Genomic DNA, 20,668 nt, shown 5'->3' with positions numbered 1-20,668 from the left:
TCAAAATAGCGCTCTCTGCTCCCCCCACCCCACCCCCACCCCCACAGTGCAACTTCCTCCACAGGTGGAGGCTATCCAGAGCCCAGGCAATGACTTCAGAAAGCTTTTGTTGTACCGATGCCTGTGCGGACACGGACACTGATGCCATATCCACTAGCAGTGTCTGTGGAGAAGTAGTTGCAACAAATCCAGGACCCTGTCCCTGGGTCTCCCTGAAGGGTGACAAGGCCCAGACAGTGGCTGTGCCACAGAGGGATCCCACCCTTCTGCTCATTCTAGAGGAGGACTGGAGACAGAAGGGGGAAAGACAGCAACAGGACAGGAGACAGACAGAGAAGCAGGTCATGGCAGAATGCCCAGACATGGAGGCAGGTCTGCAGACGGGAAGTCAAGACAGTAAGTGAGATGTAGGCTGTAGGCTTGTTGGAACAGAAACCAGGAACAAGGCAGGGGGAAGAAAGAAGAGGAGAGCTGGTGATGGGACCAGCAGGGAAGTCCAACTGAAGCAAGATGGGGAAACAGAGAAAGCTAATAACTTGACCTGGAAAAAGAGAGTAAGAAGCAGATCTGTAAATGACAAAAGAACATAATTTCTAACCTCCTCAGAGAGAAGCAATGAGAAACTGATCAACTGAACATTTGGCCATGACCATTGCTTAGACAAGACCAGCAACGAGGGCTCTGATTCTTGAAGAATCCTAAAGATTCACTGGCCTCTATCCGTGTTCCCACAGCTTGCTATTTGTTCGATGAGTGAAAATACGCTTTCCAAATCCTAGCAGAATTTATATTCTTATGACGTTTCAAGGTCCACATATAAGACGCCTCAAAGAAGTTACCATGGTCGTTACCCTGAGACATCATATTTTATGTAAAAACATATTTTAAAGCTCAAGTAACACAACTTCCAATGAAAAGAGCAGTTAGGCAATACCATAATGCAATTAGCTACCAGAATTTTGGAGCAAGAAGTGAAATCACTCAGTGAAATCTGGAAATTGTAGGTATAAATAAATGCCTTAAATCTAAATAATCTGTCATTGGGTGCCTGGGTGGCTCAGTCAGTTACGAGTCTGCTTTCAGCTCAGGTTCTAGGATCGAGCCCCACGTTGGGCTCCCTGTTCTTAGGAAGTGTGCTTCTCCCTCTCCTCCCCGTTCATGCTCTCTCACTCTCTCTCTCTCAAATAAATAAATAAAATCTTAAACAAATAAATAAATAAATCTGTCTTTTTTTTTCAAACAAACAAAAAAAGATTAGTAAACCACTAATCTTAACTGAGCTGAAATAAATCTGAGGCCAGAGTAGCAGTGTGTATAAAGAACCATGGGGAGATGTTAGAGCTTTGTCAGCACCTGTGCCCTCCCTCATCGCTAAAGTGAGATATTTCTTATTTCCAACATACCTTCCAGCTGACAGGTTAAACTGGCATTTTCTGATGTCTGCTTCATGGCATGCATTATGCTAGACACCCCCGTATGACCTCACCTAGTGTCACAACCATCGACTGCAGTAGGTGTTATTATCCCAATTTTACGGACGAGGAGACTGACGCCAGGCAGCTGGGAACCAGCAGAGCCAGGGTACGGACCAAGGGCTCTTGACTCCCAGTCTGGCGCACATTTTGTGATACCAGACTGCCTCTGCTGTTGAGGCCTCTGGCTGGAAAGGAGTGGGCTAGTATTCAAAAGGAAGGATGCCAGAATGTAAATATTATCTTCTTATTCATCTACAAGCATGGCAAGTACTTCACAATAAAAATATGTACAGTCATGTAATGGACTGAATTATGTCGCTCCAAAATTCATATATTGAAGCCCAAACCCTCAGAATGTGACCGCATTTGGAGATTGGGCCTTTAAAGAAGTGATTACATTTTTTTAAATTAATTAATTTATTTATTTAAGTCATCTCTACACCCAGTGTGGGGCTCGAACTCACAACCCTGAGATGAAGAGTTGCACGCTCTTCTGACTGAAACAGCCAGGCACCCCAAGAAGTGATTAAATTTAAATGAGGCCATTTTGGTGGGCCCTAATCCATCTGGTTGGTGTTCTTGTAGAAAGAGATTAGGATGGGGAGCCTGGGTGGCTCAGTCGTTGGGCGTCTGCCTTCAGCTCAGGTCATGACCCCAGGGTCCTGGGATGGAGCCCCGCACTGGGCTCCCTGCTCCGCGGGAAGCCTGCTTCTCCCTCTCCCGCTCCCCCTGCTTGTGTTCCCTCTCTCACAGTCTCTCTCTCTGTCAAATAAATAAATAAATCTTAAAAAGAGAGAGAGAGAGATTAGGACACACCAGAGGTATACAAGTGCACAGAGAGATGAGAGGCACCAAGAGGGCCGTCATCCGAGCTGAGAAGAGAAGCCTCGGAGGAAATGGACCCTGCTGGCATCTTGATCTTAGACTTCCCGCCTCCAGAACTGTGAGAAAATAAATGTCTGTTGGTTAAGCCACCTAGTCTGTTGGTAACCCGAGCAGACTAATACAAGTCCCTACCATGTGCCAGGTACTGGGCTGAGTGCAAGAATGTTACAGTAGGTAAGACAGGTCCCCTTCTCTCAAGAGCTTGCAGTCTTGTAGGAGAGACTGGGAAGCAAACAATTAGAATATGGCACGGTAGGTGCTATAGGTAAGTGCACAGCACTATGGGACACACGAGAAGAGAAGGCCATGTAATCTGATATTTTCTATGTACACGAGGGAGAATGTCTGGCAAAACTTTTAAGGAAGTGAGGTCTGGGCTGAGATCTAAAAAGATTTCTCCTGGGCGCATGGGTGGCTCAGTCGTTAAGCGTCTGCCTTCGGCTCAGGTCATGATCCCAGGGTCCTGGGATGGAGCCCCGCATCGGGCTCCTTGCTCAACTGGAAGCCTGCTTCTCCCTCTCCCACTGCCCCTGCTTGTGTTCCTGCTCTCACTGTCTCTCTCTGTCAAATAAATAAATAAAAGCTTTAAAAAAAAAAAATAAAAAAATAAAAAGATTTCTCCCATATACCTGCAAGAACTTCCAATTTCCACTGACCATGGATCTTTATATTCTTGATCCCAGTTCACCCAAATTCAGAAAACTCTTCTTGTGCCAGCCAGTTACTGCTCTCCTGGCATTTTGTTTCTCTTCAAAAACTAAACAGATATACACTTTCTTAAATGCTTAAATCAAAGAATTGAAACTATGGCCTATGAAACTATTTAGAAATGTAAACAAAAAATCTAGATGCCAAGTTCTGTGCTGCACCTGTTTCTCAGAGCAAGGATGGATACAACCTAAGACTGCCAGAAAGAAGTCACTTAAAAAATCCTGGTGTATTTATTCAATGGGAGATATGCAAATATTAACACTGATTTTAAGAACAGTTAATGGCACAGAAAAATGCTGTCATAAAATATAAAGCAGTTATCATTTTGTTCATTATTTGCCAATTATGTAATAATAATGCAGTTTCAAAAGCTCAAAATATATTTAGGGATTATTTTAGGCTTGGAGGATTGGGTACTTTTTAGTTAGTTTTTAAAATAACTCATGTGCTCTCGCCCTTAGCCCAGCCCGGTCCCACCCGGTTCCCGGGAGGATGAAGTTCGTGTATAAAGAGGAGCATCCGTTCGAGAAACGCCGCTCTGAGGGCGAGAAGATCCGAAAGAAATACCCGGACCGGGTTCCGGTGATAGTAGAAAAGGCTCCCAAAGCTCGGATAGGAGACCTGGACAAAAAGAAATACCTGGTGCCTTCTGATCTCACAGTTGGTCAGTTCTACTTCTTGATCTGGAAGCGAATTCATCTCCGAGCTGAGGATGCCTTGTTTTTCTTTGTCAACAATGTCATTCCACCCACCAGTGCCACAATGGGTCAGCTCTACCAGGAACACCATGAAGAGGACTTCTTTCTATACATCGCCTACAGTGATGAAAGTGTCTACGGTCTGTGAAGCTGCTCCCCCTGAGGTGGGGGGTCCCCCCCTTCCTTGACCTACTCCTTCTCCGGGCTCAACCACCACCTCCCTTCTTCAGGACCTGCACTTCCTAATGTTTGAGGCTCTCTTCCAGCCCCTCTTAGCAGGAGGGCTCATGGGGGAGGTGACCTCTTGGACCTCTCCTTTCGCCCCCTTCTCTTACCACCTTTCCCACTCTGCTTTAGACTTCTCGATTGTCAATCTGTCACATCCAGCGATTGTTTTGGTTTCTGTTCCCTTTCTAACTGCCCAAGGGGCTCAGAACCCCAACATTCCCTTCCTTTCACTACCTCCTTTTTTGGGGGTAGATGGAAGGGACTGAAATTGTCGGGGGGAGGTAGGAGGCACATCAATAAAGAGGAAACCACCAAGCTGAAAAAATAAAATAAAATAAAATAAAATAAAATAACTCATGTGCTCTCAAAGTTTTCTACAATGATATATATATGTAAAATTTTCATAATGAGATATATAAAATATATATATATCAAATGAAATTTTTTTTTAAGATTTTTATTTACTTGACACAGAGAGAGACAGCGAGAGAGGGAACACAAGCAGGGGGAGTGGGAGAGGGAGAAGCAGGCTTCCTGTCGAGCAGGGAGCCCGATGTGGGGCTTGATCCCAGGAACCTGGGATCATGACCTGAGCTGAAGGCAGATGCTTAACAACTGAGCCACTCAGGCGCCCCTCCCCACATAACTTTTTTTTTTTAAAGGTTTTATTTATTTATTTGACAGAGAGCAACACAGCGAGAGAGGGAACACAAGCAGGGGGAGCGGGAGAGGGAGAAGCAGGCCTCCCGCTGAGCAGGGAGCCCGATGCGGGGCTCAATCCCAGGACCCTAAGATCATGACCTGAGCCGAAGGCAGACGCTCAACGACTGAGCCACCCAGGCACCCCTGAAATTTTTTTAATAAGAGAAAAAAATATTCGTTCCAGAAGGCTTGAGAAATTATCTGATTCTTCTGGAAGAACAACAGCACACTGTAGTTATTCCAGTAGTTGCAACAACGATCAGTAGGAAGATCAAATAAGGTGTCTGTGAAGGTACTGCAAATTATAAAGAGTTGTAATTTGATGAGGATGAGGATGGTTATTGTTTTTATTAACTTATATGGTGCTCTTTCTGAACAAATCAATGTTGTTGAAGATAGAAATAGGTTTTGAAAAATCTCTAATCGCAATTGGCCATCAATACCTTTGTTCCCTGTGGGTCGTATTCAGGTTGGCCTCTGTGGGACAGGGATCACATCACTCTACATTGCACATGATTTCTCACAGATTGTGAACAGAATACGTGACGCTGAGCCCTGACCTCCAGAAATCATCCTTCACAGACAACTACCAGTGTGAATTTGATAGAGGCAGATGCTACTCTCACTGCAGGCCGCTGCCTGAGGAGCCATTAGGGCAGGCCCTCGGAGAATTGAGGAGGGTGGCAGGGCAGAGCATGGAAAAGTAGGGGAAATGCATCAACTCTTACTAGATAAAGGCCCTCTGGGGGTCATCCCACCTCAAGTGACAGAAATGCCTCTACCAGCCACTAAATGTTACTTAAATAGATGTGAGAAAAGCTCTTTCCAGATCCTGGGAGAAAGATACTGATCAGATGAAGCCTGTTATCAAGACTTTCCCACGCCTGCCTAGACCCTCTATACAAAGAAAGTGGAGATAAAGACCTCCAGATCCTAGGAAGCGCCCTGAAATGACCTATGCCACCCAGGGCAATCATTCAGACCAGTTAGGCAAGGGACCTGAAATAATATTTTCTACAGCTGGGTCAGGAGAAGAAAGTCAATAATTTTCTTTTTTCTTCCTTTCTTCATCCCCCCCACCAACTCTCTAACTCCCAAACTTGTCCTTCCTTCCCTTGCCATCCCTCCCTCCTTTCCTGGCTATATATGCTTGTCTCAATTCCCATGGTCCAAAATATGACCAGCTGGCTATTTTCAATAAAGCAGCACTTCTCCAAAATTATTCTATAGCTTCCACTTCTCTGGCTCAGACTATCACAAAATTTTCCTTCCTGTGCTTCCATACTCTGTACCGAAGAAATGGGTATTTCATTTTTTCTTGGGACTCTATGTGATCCACTGTGGTCTATGACCTTAACTAAAAATGAAAGAGTCAGCTGATCTCTCCCAGACCTCAGCGCGTCGTAGGCTTCACGTATGCAGAAGCCACCGGTGTGCAGTGCAGTATAACAAGGAGATGTTATATTTCTTCCTAATGTAGCCCACATTATGTCATTTGGAAAAGGAGCCCTAGACCGGGGCTGGCATGACATTATGCTATAGGACACCCAGGCTACTCAACACACCTAAGAGCAGAGGGTAATATTGCAACAGGAACATCCAAACCTACAGCTTCCCAGCCTATCATTCTTCTTGGTGTGGCATCAACCTAAAAAGAGTTGCTGGGGCCCTAGTGATCTGTCTCCTAGGAATACCTTCAATTTCCTAGGAATGGGCTGCTTGGAATCAGCCCAGCCACCTCAGCTCTTCCATCACCATCTCCAGTTCCTCCCACGTGCTATCTTGCCCAGACTTGCCTCTTTCACTACACCCTCTGTGGGTCTCTGCAATCATCCAAACTGGAGGACTACCCAGGGGGCTTTTGGTCTGTGAGCACATAACCCCCTCTACTGGACAAAACACAAAAGAAACATACCCATCTGGGAAAGAATTCTCCATCAGGAACATCTAATTCACCGCCCTCCCTTTGTACCTGAGAGAGCTGAGCTTGCAGACAGACCATGAGTCAAAAGAATCATAAAAGGAACTGGAGGCAGGACACTGTGTCCCTCTGCCTCCCATGTTAGGTGCCATCATCATGCAAAACTACTTGCATCCTTCAGAAGTACAGCTCATAAGAGGATTATGCAACTGAGTTCATGGGAGTCCTTAGGTTCCAAGTTAAAACACTCTCCAAGGCACAGCCATTGATGGAGAAGCAGGGTGTTAGGTGAAAGAGCCTCAGAAAGGGGGAGTCAGAGGACCTGGCCTCTAGCCCCAGGTCCAACACCTAACAACCTGTGAGCGTAGGCAACACACTTAGAGTCTCTAAGCTTCTCTGTGCTCACATGTGAAGTGAAAGACTTGGAACAGATGATTTCTAAGGGGGCCAGCCTCTCACAATATGAACCCATGAGGTGTACAATTGTAAACAAGTTGGTGAAGGAGTACACACAGGATCACAGACAGCAACATGGAGGAAAGTGCATTGATTGGAATGCTGGAGACCTTGTCCTAATCCTGGCTCTGGTACCAACTAGCTTCTTGACCTTAGAATAGTCATTTGATCTCTCTGGAACTCTGTCCTAGGAATGCAGATGAAGCTAGATGATCTTCTGGGTAGGAAGATTATACCTTCTCATCCCTAATTTTCTACAATTATGAGTAATAATAACCTGAGTATTGATGCCTTCTTCAAAGGATTCTAAAGCCACAGGGGTGTGTTCACTCATCTTTGAGACAAGGAAGGGAGCCATTAACCTTTCCACGTGTTTTCTAATAAATATAGCTAAGGGTACATACACCAGACAATTTGCTTAGGTTCAAAAGAACACACGTAGATACACGCTTACTTCCAACCTATGCAGTAGACAAGTCATTGGTTGAAGGGACTACCATCAAACCACAAAACTTTTGTGAACTATACAACAAAACAGCCAGGAAACCACCGCTTTCTATGAAATAATGAGACCTAAGCAACTACCAAGTTTGATCATTAATCCCACTAATTTTAAATGGGGTTACAGGAATTGATACAAAGTTTAAAAGAGACAAACCGAACGACGGCAAGGTTGTTTCCTAATGGCCCAAGGATGGCTCTGGAAGCAGAGCAGAGGGGATCACTGAGCTAACAGGTCCAGCCCATCTCACCCCAAACTACCCAGTAAATGACAATCTTTAACATTTTAAAAATGTGCCATGAAAACACTGTTTCAAAACAAGATCTCCAGCTGCATCATGACCCCACCTTGCACCTGGCTGTTTGGTCTGGATCTGCTGCAGACATTAGGAAAATAACAGTGGATTGTGACAGCTTCGTAACCAAGTGTTGGACTATCAGCCACAAGGTTAAATGGAAAGGCACTGGAAGGAAAAAGAAAACCACGACCCTGGAAGAGTTGCTAAGCCTTTCTGACATTCAGTTATATTGGCTTTTCTTTTAAAAAAAAAAAATCTTTAAACAAATGCATTTGAGCCATAGTGTTTTGCAGCTAAAAGAAAGACAGCCTACATTTGAAATAATTTGTTTACTGAGTTCCTCCCTTCAAATGACCTTCCAATTCCCCTCCTTCTCTTTTGGTCCCCCAGGGAAATTTTTTGAAAGTATTAAAATTCCAATGATGTGTTGTTTGACCTGCACACAACAAGACAAAGAAGCACTCAAGGTGTTAAACCACTGTTTGGGGGCCTTATCCCGGAACTCGGCCTACACATTTTCCTTCAAAAGGCCAGTGCAAAATGTTGAGAGTCTTTGGAATCTCACCCCCTCTCTTTTGTAAAGATGTGTCCCTGAAAGTAAAGAGAATACTGATTCTAAATATTGGTACAAACTGAACAACAGTAGAAAGATCTCACAATAGGATAAGCCAGGGCACAGAATAACCTAGTTAGAGAAGAGAATGTCTGCTCTGTCAGTCTGCCTTCCCTAGTGCTTCTCCTTGTTGGCATCAAGGAGGAAAGATCCCTTTCACACCTGACATAAGTATGCACTGTCCTTCTGAAACGTGAGAAGAGCAACCCCCTGAAGAACAAGGAGGCCTCTTGGCAGGAGTAAAGCTGGAGAAACCAGAAGCCTAGCTGGCAAGGCCTATGTTAAGAAGTGACTCTCTCCACGGAATGCTGTTGGAATCAGTTAGGTTACTTCCTCAGGGTTATGCAACGTTACTAAAATCTATTACTTAAGAATTATCCTTGTGCATTACACACCAATACTAAGACTCCTACTCTGTGGACCATAAAACCACGGGCCAGACTCTGGCTCTCCCCAACCTGCTTTCAGCTTTGTTTCTCCCCATCACACATATGCCCTGCTAACACAGTACAGAATCTACAGATTACTTTATATTTTGGTCCTCACCCTTCTAGAATGGATGTGAGTTCCATGAGGACAGGGATCAGCTTTTTTTTGGCGGGGGGGGGGGGTTTGGTCCACTGCTGTGTCCACTATACCTAGAACAGTGTTGAATACACGACAAGTACTCAATAAATATTGCTGAATGCATGAATGATTTCTGAGTGCCTTGCAGAGGTAAACACAAATGATCACAATGTCGGCTGTGTTCACAGTCACAGTATAGAGAGGATGTTTCCACGGCCACAGGGGATGCGGCAATGTGGTAAAACGGGGAGGACAGGGAGTTCAACATGAGTCTCCCATCTGCTATTTTCCAAATGAGTCACCCTCTTTGCCTCTCAGCGCCATCCTCCGTCACGGGGAGACGGACTCCCTACTTCGAGGACAGGACTGTTAGGAATCACACATGAAGGAAATGGTCTTGTAAAGGTTGACATCTTTCGGGAGAATATGAAAACTATACATTTATGCACATCCACTGCAGACCCACAGAGACAAAGACGGAAGTACAAGCATAAACACAGATGAACGGGTTTGGGAACAATTTCAAATAGGAACAATGTTGGAGGTCTTCGAAAGGACATGACCACAGATTGCGGGACAATCGGGGGCTCCTTATCCCTTCCCCCAACTGCCATCCCTAGAATTCTGTATCTTACTGTTGCCACATTAGCAGCCATTTCAGGGACACAGCCTTGGCAGAGCAATGTGTTGTTCAGACCATCTCAATGGTACACATGACTAAGCCCAGTTAAGGACTCTATATAAACTTTTAAGATTCAGGCAGGCAGGCGTGCAGGTCTACCTGTCTTGCGGCTATGGAAGACAAGCCTTGTACCTTTGCTTATTAAACCTGCCACCTACCAATCTGGAGTGGCCTGACTCTTCCTTCAGTCTCTCCCTGCCCTCTGTGTCCAGGGCCCAGTTTCAGATTTCACCCAGGGAACTCCCAAGGTTTCAAACCAACAAATAGAAAGTACAGGGCAGTTCTTAAACTCCTGCTTCCTAATTTTAAACCATGACATTTCAGGATGAAATTGTCTAAGCAAGTGATTTCCTTGTTGAACAATGTTATAATAATGTTCTCCTGAAAACAGAGCAAGGATCATGTTGAAGGCTCCATAGTGTTTTGGATCCAAAATTTGTTCAGGTCAATACAACCCTAACAAAAGAATGTTTTCTCTCGAATTCTTATCATCTGTTTTAATAAATGTATTTTATGTGTTATATTGAATGCAAGTTCCTCAAATCCTTTCTGGAACAAGGTAGGATGTAAACCAAATAAATTATTTAAAAAAAAAAAAAGGCAGACAGAAATATATCCACCCACCTCATGGGGATTTTTGTGAGGATCTAATGATAACGCACATGGAAGTTCCATATAAGCAACAATGTGTATCCACAGATATCATTGCAGTTGGTGGTTCTTTTTGGCAATTTTTTTAAATCAGGTATAATTGACGTACAATATTATATTAGTTTCAGCTGAACAACAACATAGTGATTCAACATCTGTATACATTGCGAAATAGTCACCACAGTAAGCCTAGTTACCACTGTTACCACACAAAGTTAATACAGTATTATTGACTATATTCCCTATGCTATACATTATATCCCCATGACCTATTTTATAAGTTTGTATTACAAAAGCTTGTATTATAAAAACTCCTAAGTTTGTGCCTCTTAATCCCCTTTACCCATTTCTCCCCCATCCAACCCCCTCTCCTCTGACAACCATCAATCTGTTCTCCATGTCTTTGAGTCTGGGTTTTATTTATTTTTTTGTTCATTTTGTTGTTTAGATTCCACATATAAGTGAGACCATGTGATATTTGCCTTTCTCTGTCTGAATGATTTTACTTAGCATAATACCCTGAAGTTTCATCCATGTCATTGCAAACAGCAGGATTTCCTTCTTTATGGATTAATATTCCATTGTGTATATATACCACATCTTCTTCATCCATTTATCTATCAGCAGACATTTAGATTGTTTCCATATCTTTGCTGTTGTAAATAATACTGCAATAAACATAGGGGTGTATATATCTTTTTTAATTAGTGTTTTTCTATTCTTTGGATATATACCTAGAAATGGAATTGCTGGATCGTATGGTAGTTCTTTTTTTAATTTTTTGAGTACATCTACATTCCCACCAGTAATGTCTGAGGGTTTCTTTTCTCTACATCCTTTCCAACCCTTGTTATTTCTTATCTTTTTGATACTAGCCATTCTAACAGGTATGAGGTGATATCTCATTGTGGTTTTGATTTTCATGGCCTTCATGATTAGTGATATTGAGCATATTTTCATTGGCCTGTGTATGTCTTCTTTGGAAAAATTTCTATTCAGATCTTCTGCCCACTTTTTTAACCAAATTGTTTGGTTTTTGTTATTGAGTTGTATGAGTTCTTATATATTTTAGTGATTAACCCCTTATTGGACATATGATTTGCAGATACCTCCACATTCGGTAGGTTGCCTTTTTGTTCTGTAGATGGTTTCCTTCATTGTGCAGAAACTTTTTAGTTTGATGTAGTCCTATCTGTTTATTTTTTGCTTTTATTTTCCTTGCCTTTGGAGTCAGATTCAAAAAAATATCACTAAGACTAATGTCAAGGAGCTTACCACCTCTATTTTCTTCTAGGAGTTTTATGGTTTGTAAGTCTTATATTCAAGGCTTTAATTCATTTTGAGTTAATTTCTACATATGGTGTAAGATAGTGGTGCGGTTTTCCTGGCACCATTTATTTAAGAGACTGTCCTTTCCCCATTGTACATTCCTGGTTCCTTTGTCATTAATTAATTGACCGTATATGTGTGCGTTTATTTCTGGCCTCTCAACTCTGCTCCCATTGATCTATGTATCTGTTTTTATGCCAACATCATACTGTTTTGATTACTATAACTCTGTAGTACAGTTTGATTAGGGAGTATGATACCTCCAGCTTTGTTCTTCTTTCTCAAGATTGTTTTGGTTATTTGGGATATTTTGTGGTTCCACATTAATTTTAGAATTATTTGTTCTACCTCTGTGAAAATGCTATTAGAATTTTGATAGGAATTGTACTGAATTTGGTGTAGATTGCTTTGTGTAGTATGGACATTTTAGCAATATTAATTCTTCTAATCCATGAGCATGGAACATCTTTCCATTTATCTGTGTCTTCAATTTCTTTAATTAATGTCTTATTATAGTTTTCAGTTAAAGGTCTTTCATCTCTTCAGTTATATTTATTCCTAGATATTTTATTTTTGATGCAATTGTTGAATGGGATTTTTCTCTTAAGTTTTATTTATTTAAGTAATCTCTATACCCCATTTGTGGTTCAAACTCATGACCCCCAGATCAAGTGTCACATGCTCTTCAACTGAGCCAACCAGGTGCTCCAGGATTTTTTTTTCTTGTTTTCTAATTCTGATAGTTTGTTATTAGTATATAGAAATGCAATAGCATATATAAACTTTGTATCCTACAACTTTCCGAATTCATTTATTAACAGTTACTGGTAGAATCTTCAGGGTTTTCTACATAGAGTATCATGTCATCTTCAAATAGTGAGAGTTTTACTTCTTCCTTTCCAATTTGGATGCTTTTATTTCTTTTTCTTGTCTAATTGCTGTGGCTAGGACTTCCCATACTATATAGAATAAAAGTGGGGAGAGTGGGCATCCTTGTCTGGTTCCTGATCTTACAGGAAAAGCTGTTAGCTCTTTACCATTGAAGATGATATTAACTGGGTTTGTCATATACAGCTTTTATTATATGGAGGTACATTCCTCCTATACTCAATTTTTTGACAGTTTTTATCATAAATCGATGTTGAATTTTGTCATGTGTTTTTTTCTGCTGAGATGATATGCTTTTTAGCTTTCAATTTTTTAATGTGGCATATCACATTGATTGATTTGTGGATGTTAAAACATTCTTGCCTCCCTGGAATAAATCCCACTTAATCATGGTGCTTGATCCTTTTAAAGTATTATTGAATTTGGTTTGCTATTATTTTGTTCAGGATTTTTGTATTATATGTTCATCATGGATATTGACCTATAATTTCTTTTTTTGTGGAATCCTTGTCTTTATGGTTTTGGTGTCAGGTGATGCTGGCCTTGCAAAGTACATTCGTAAGCATTCCCTCCTCCTTAATTTTTTGGAAGAGTTTGGGAAGGATAGGTATTAAATCTTCCTTAAAATGTTTGGTAGGTGGGGCACCTGGGTGGCTTGGTCAGTTGAGTGTCTGCCTTCGGCTCAGGTCATGATCCCAGGGTCCTGGGATCAAGCCCCTCTGCCCCTCCCCCCAACTCGTGCTCTCTGTCTCTCTCTCAAATAAATAAATAAATAAATCTTTTAAAAAATAAAATAAAATATAATGTTTGGTAGAATTCACCAGGGAAGCCATCTGGTTCTGGGCTTTTGTTTGTTGGGAGGTTCTTGATTACTGTTTCAGTCTCCTTGCTGGTCACTGATCTATTCAGATTTTCTTTTCTTTTTTTTTTTTTTTTTATGATTCAGTCTTTTTTTTTTTTTTTTTTTTTGAGGGACAGAGTGAGCAAGAGAGAGAGAGAGCACATGAGCACGGGCAGAGGGAGAGGGAGAAGCAGACTCCCCTGCTGAGCAGGGAGCCCAACATGGGGCTCGATCCCAGGACCCTGGGTTCATGACCTGAGCTGAAGGCAGATGCTCAACTGACTGAGCCACCCAGGCACCCCTCATGATTCAGTCTTGAAGGATCGTAAATTTCTAGGAATTTACCCATTTCCTCTAGGTTACACAATTTGTTCATGTATAATTGTTCAGAGTGGTCTCTTATGATCCCTTATGTTTCTGTAGTATTAGTTGTAACTTCTTTTTCATTTCTGATTTCATTTATTTAAGCTCTTTCTTTCTTGGTGAGTTTAGCTAAAGGTTTGTCCATTTTGTTTATCTTTCCAGAGAACTAGCTCTTAGTATCACCGATCTTCTCTTTTGTCTTTTTAGTCTCTATTTCATTTATTTCCACTCTGACCTTCATTATTGCCTTCCTTCTACTAACTTTAGCTTTCACTTGTTCTTTTTCCAGTTCCAATTTAGGTGTAAATTGTTTGAGATTTCTCTTATTTCTTGAGGTAGGCCTGTAATCTTATGAACCTCACTCTTTGAACCACTTTTGTTGTGTCCCATAGATTTTGGTATGCCGTATTTCTGTTTTCATTTATCTCCAGGTAGGTTTTTTTTTTTAATTTCTCCTTTGATTTGTTCTATGATCCAGTAGTTGTCAATAACATGTTGTTTAATCTCTACATATTTGTAGTTTTTTGAGTGTTATTCTTATAACTGGTTTCTACTTTCATACCATTGTAATCTGAAAAGGTGCCTGATATGATTTCAATTTTCTTGAATTTATTGTTTTGTGGCCTAACATATGATCTTGGAGAATGTTTCATGTACACTTGAGAAGAATGTGTATTCTGTTGTTTTGGGATGGAATGGTCTGTATAAATATATTAAGTCCATCTAGTCTAATGTGCTATTTAAGAGCAGTGTTTCCTTATTGATTTTCTGTCCGGATAACCTATCCATTGATGCAAATGGTACAATTAGTGGTTCTTATCCACGGCTTCTTTAGCCTATGGCACCCTTGCCTTCCCCTGTTCCCTGTTGCAGTGAGACCCTTCACTATTGCTACGCCACTCTACTACATTTGCCTCTTATAGCTGAGGGGTAGAGACATGCAAGATAGGAGTTTTAGAAGCATCTGGAATTCTACCTTCTTTCTCTCTGCCTACTTTGAATGAGAAGGGTAGCTATGTACTTCTAAGAAGGAAAAAGAAACCTATATCACTCTGAAGTAATGTAGTCCCCAAAGAGCGAATATGACTTGAGTGATCAGGAAAACCCCCATTTAATGAGCCCAAGGGACAATGTTTAATGATATCACCAAGGAAGTATCCTGGCATCCATATTTCTTCCTAAGATTCTGATTTTTGTTCATATTCCGCTCAAGAAATTAATTTTCCTACTAAAAGTAAACAATATATTTCTTTTCAAAATGCTATGTGAAATGGATGCATATGTCTTTATACTGGGAAATGACCCCTCCTTGTGTTTATGGGCCTTGGGCAAGTAGGGGAGCCCCAGGTACTGCAGCCTCCTAAAGTGCTCTCTACCATGTGGCCTGCTCAACAGATTGCCCTACTTCTCTGGTTCCAGGTTTTTACTCCATTCACCCCACCAATGAAAGAAGGTACAATAATGAGGGACAATGGTTGAAGTTGGTCACACCTGGGTTTAACTCTAGGTTCTGCCACTCAGTTCCTGAGTGACCCTGCAACTTCACTTCTCTGACTTTCTCTCCTTCATCTGTAAAATGGGGAGAAGAACCATTGTATAGATTGTGGTTTGCATGAAATATACTATTTTTCAAGTGTTCAATTCAGTGTCTGGTACACAGTACTCAATGAACAACTACTGTTGAAGCTGTTGGTTTCTTTTTTGAGCCAATGGCCATAAGCATAACCTGTTGCTATGATGCAGACAGGGCCAAAGTCAATACAGGAAAATGAAAGGAATGGAGGAACATGAGAAGAGAAAGTAAGCAAGTGCCAACACTGGGAAAAGGCCTCCAGGAACTGCTCTGTCAGTGGGAGCTCTATCACTGATTGTTTGCACTTGTGGGAATTAGATTTCTATCAGGTAATCTAAAGAGGAGTCTGTTGAAGATATATCACCAACTCCTAGCTGCTGGACTCTGTAGATATTGTTCCTTATCCCCGCTAGCTTCCTCCCGTTTCATTTTCCTTCCCTCTTGACAATGCCAAGTGTCGCCTGTGCACACATCATGTTCCTATATTCCCATCATTTTCTCCTTACCCGTCCCCTCCCCAGCAACAACGTGGTATGTCCCCCAAAGCCTTCCCCAGGGAGATCAGGGAGATACAGACTTCCTCTTGCCTAACCCCTCAACATGAGAAGCTTGAATTAGCCAAGTCATTCTGAATTTTCAGGGTTTACTAGATAACCTGATTCCTCCCATTAGTGAGGATACCATTGCTGTCAAACTTGGTACACTGCTTTGATTATCCTCATCAATAGGATTCTTGAATTATGAGAGCTATGAATTAGGGCTCCCAAACCACTCAGAGTTTATACCACTATGCTGATTCTCTGTTTATGAGGAGGTGATGGCCATAGCAGTGGTGGACGCAAGAGAACAGGCCCAGGGCAAATGCCAGGAGCAACAGGTCCCAAACTCTACTCAGGCTTTCACCATCTCTGACCTAACCTAAAAGTCACCTCATATTTCAAGTCCCTGGAGATCTTCAAGCAATTTCATACCCTATCTACTGTCAGAAGGTGATGTGCCTGGGCTTCAGTTGTCCCAGAGAATGTTGCTGTCCTCTGAGATGGGAAATGGATGTAAAGCCAGAGAAAGAGAGAAAAACAGAGACAGAAAGAGAATGAGAAAGAGGGAGAGGAAGAGAGGGGGAGAAGGAATGAGGGGGAAGGCACGGTCAAGAGAGCACTCCTCCACGGATCATACTCCAGACTTGATAAAAGCTGCTGAGGAGCCTGACCACTCACCTGAATGCTCAGGGTATCAAGAACAGCAGGCTAGAAAGAACCTTCACAACAGACCACATATTGAAGCTCCTTTATCTCACAGATAAGAATGATGAGGTTCCCAGGAAATTGACTTATCAAGAGTACCCAGTAAAGTGATTAGCGTCAAAGCGAAGACTAAAACCCAGTTTGCTGGGGCAAGATGGAAGCTTTTATAAAATTTAAAATCAAGTTTTTGTTTGTTTTCTCTGAGAAGGATGTCTCCTGTGTGTGTGTGTGTGTGTACATGGGAAAGTTTCCCCCCAAATTTCTAAGGAATATTTCCAAATTACACAAAGAGAGAGAACCACATAATGCAGCCACACAAATGCATTACACCAGAAAAACAACTATCAAGATTTTGCCACACTTGCTTCATGAAATCCTTACCTTTATTTTAACTAAAGTATTGTGAAAGCATTCCCAGACCTTATATCATTTCATCCCTACATACCCCAGTATGCATCTCTTTTAAAATAAGGATATGTTCTTACATCAGTGATTCTCATATTTTTGCTGGGTCCCACCCCCAGAGTTTCTTACTCAGTAGGTGTGGGGTGGGGCTAAGAATTTTCATTACTAACATATTCCCAGGTGATGCTGTCAATGTTAGTTAAGGCCACACATTTAGAACCATGGCCTTACATACTCACGATGCCATTTTCATACCTAACAAATTTCACAATAATTCCTCAGTATTATCAAATACCTAGTCCGTATTCAATTTTCCTGATTGTCACAAAAATGTCTTTTCATAGATGGCTTATTTTAGTCATATTTCAAAGTCCACCCATTATATTTGGTTGCTAGTTCTCTTACATACGTTTTATATATTTGCCAGACCAATCAGTCTTCTCTCCCCCCACCCCCAATCTGTCTCTTTTGTTTACTGCCTTATAAACTTCAAGGTTGCTAAGAGACCAGATCTTAATTGTTCTCACCACAAAAAAGAAATGATAATTATATGATGTGATAAAGATGTTAGCTAATGCTATGGTGGTAATCATACAGAAACATATAAATGTATAAAACCAACACGTAATATACCTTAAACTTACTTGCCAATTTTATTTCAATTAAAAAAACACACAGTACAGTTCCATGTATGGACTTATCTGTTTGCTTGCTCATGGAGTTGCTTAAGTTATCCCTCTGCTCTTCCATATTTCCTGTGAACTGTAAGTTAGCCCTAGATGTCTCCTTCCCTATAGATTCAGCTCTTCGGCAAGAAGATGGAGCTGCATGGTAACATCAAGGTTTAAATATTAAACTCAGTTCTGGGACACACATTTCCATATGTTTGGAACATACATTTAAAAATATTACTTTACTTATTTGTAAACTATTTTAAAACAATCCATGTCCTTTATACTAAAGTATACATTCATCAATTGAAGCTTCATGGATCCCTCTTTTTCTCTAAGAAAAGAAAGCAGATTCCTCAGTAAGCCACACACATGGGGCCCAGTTCTTGCTCACACTAGTCAGTTCACATACTCAACCCACGTATAATAAAAACCCTATATAAGCTAACATTTATATCAGGAAATGTCTGCAACCTGATGACGAAAATGGTTTCGTTTCTAAACAGCCAAGGCTGCTATTTGTAGCTACTGCTGTCTTGCAATCCACCTCTCAGCTCCTAGGACCCCAGCAGAAAAGTCCTCTAGCACACACCAACAGGAGCCTGCCTCTCAAACAAGCTCTCCAACCATTACCCAAGTGGCGGAGTGCTGTTCGATGGTACCTGCGAGCTTAGGAACAACAAAATAAGCTGTTTGGGGGTGAAACAGGATCCAATAGATGAAAGTGACAAGAATGAGATAGCAAGGAGGATTCTTACCAAGAATAAACTCTAATTCCTGAAATCTAAAAAAGCATGGATGATATTTAAGCCATTTTGGTAGATTAGACTTTAATCAAAGTGGTTAACAATGGCAAAACGATCTTCTCGGTCATAACAGAGCACTTACCTAATTGGCTTTTTTTTTTTTTTTAATTCCAAGGATAAATACCCAGAAGCCAGACTGCACTGTGCCAGAGCCCTCCTTCAGCTAATCGCATTTTCCTTCCTGCCCCCGCACAGGCATGAGATATAGGGAAAGGCATGGACTCCTTTCCATGAAATGAAATGAAATCCCATGCAATTAGCCTAGCACAGTTGGGGACACTGTAACAAGTGTTAAATCCCCATGTCTCATTCACTCTCTCTTATGAACCTTATTATTGGCTGTTCTAGGAATCTCTGCCCAAGGAAGGGAGAAAAGAAGAGCTGGGTTCTGGCTGTCAGTGGGTTAATGATGAATAGATTTCTCTAATCTCTTCTCCTGTTGAAATGGAGGAATAGGAGAGCGTGAGAGGACACACTGTAAGCAGAGATCAGGTAAACTGTGTATAGTGGAGAACATTTCTGCAGTCATTTAAAAAAAAAATAACTTCGAGTTGAAATAATCAACTCTGAGCAGCAGTAGGGCATTGATCAAAACCTTAATTTTAGGTAAGGATTTTCACAGACAGAAATGAAATGCTTCAGCAATGCCAAGTCATATTTGTTGAACCAGTAAACACTATTTTGGAGAAAAATTATTTTGTTATTAGCAGTTTTTAATATTCTTATACTCATTAAAAAAAAACATTGGTACTGGTATAATGCATAACATACCTGGTTAGAAATAATCCTTGTGAAAGCAGCATTCTGTAAGAGTTACTGTTTATTCACTTGTCCTGGGCATCAAAATCTTGTTTACGATAATTAGGTAAGGCCTTTTAATCTGTTATAACATTACGTAGGGCAGGGGCTATTCTTTAAGTTATGACTTTATGGTGATAATAAAAGAATTAATTAACATTGAAGAACTATGTGCAATTCAGTACACATTAACCTAAGCATAAATACATGCAATAAATTATAAATGATAAATAATACAGTGAGTTTTGATAGAAAGTTCTAGATCTTTATGAAAAGCCAACTGAAAACCCATTGTTAGTATGTTTATGAGAACAGTGTCAGTTGAGGTCAAGTCTGGTATGGAATCTTCTACATTCATTGCTCAGGTACTGTGAATATCCCTTGCTTGGTCCCATGCAGTCTTCACTGGTTTGGGTTGCTCCTTTGTATCAGAAACATTATGAATATGGGCAGAAAAATTATCATTTTCTGCTTATGAAACTGATTAAAGTTCCTTTTAAGTACTTTATCATGAGAATTTGGAAGGAGGTTTTCTCTCTCCCATATGCTCTATAAAATGTTCACTACTGGATTTATTTATGCCAGTTAGGTGCTGGGGATGAAAAAGAACCTTCTACTAAGGAAATTCACAATCTACTGATTCCAGCTTCTCGAGAATCTGCCCGTTGGTCTTTTCAGAACACTTTTATAGAAATCCAGCAATCCTTTTGCAATTCTGTTTCTACAGAGAAGAGTGGTGGGGAAAGGAAGTAGAGGAATTTGTTGTGGAATCAGAAACATACACTCTTATCTTCAATGGCACATCAAATTATGACCTACTGTTTTGAACGTAACGATCAAAAAGTAAGTTTTTTTTAAACACATACTGCAGGACAGGAACAGCAAAGCACTTAAGGCTTCAATGAGATCAAGAGGTAAAGTATATGTCAGCACCGAAAAGAACACTTTTACTGGTAGTTGGGTTACCAAATGCTCTGTCACAGTTGCTAACTCAGGAAACAAACAGGTGAGCCCTGGTGTGCTGCTGGGGCCAATTGCCCCATCCAGGGAACCCTGAGGGGACTGGACAAAGGTAGGGCATAGCTCCTGACTGGGTGTGCCAACACTATTGCAACAGATAAAGTTGTCACAAAAGAACGCAGTAATTCAAGAGATGGGGGTTTGGAAAAGAGAAAGGGAGAGATTTATTTCAGGTGCGGGCAGCCATGGGAGGTGGCAGGCTCAAGCCTTAACCACTGACCTCTTTATTGCAAGATAGACATCTAGAGTTTTTTAGAAGTTCAGTGGGGTACATGCAAGAGAGCAGGCAGAAAATACGTGATCATGGGTGGGGACTGGTATGTGTTCAGCCCATGATCATG

The 20,668-nt window shown here is 41.3% G+C and overlaps 1 protein-coding gene and 1 pseudogene across 6 annotated transcripts in view; one reads left to right on the top strand and one right to left on the bottom strand.

The window, feature by feature from the left end:
• The window catches only part of FMN1 (formin 1), a 445,431-nt gene that overhangs the window by 366,570 nt on the left and 58,193 nt on the right, over positions 1–20,668 (bottom strand). The gene's annotated exons all lie outside the window — the stretch shown is intronic.
• Positions 3,532–4,312, top strand: LOC112833124 (gamma-aminobutyric acid receptor-associated protein pseudogene; annotated as a pseudogene).

This window comes from Callorhinus ursinus, unplaced genomic scaffold, assembly GCF_003265705.2.
Source record: "Callorhinus ursinus isolate GAN/ISIS: 27379988/994484 unplaced genomic scaffold, GSC_fseal_2.0 scaffold25, whole genome shotgun sequence".
NCBI lineage: Eukaryota > Metazoa > Chordata > Mammalia > Carnivora > Otariidae > Callorhinus > Callorhinus ursinus.
The sequence above is the reverse complement of the archived record's forward strand: the minus strand, read 5'-3'. Positions and strand labels throughout refer to the sequence as shown.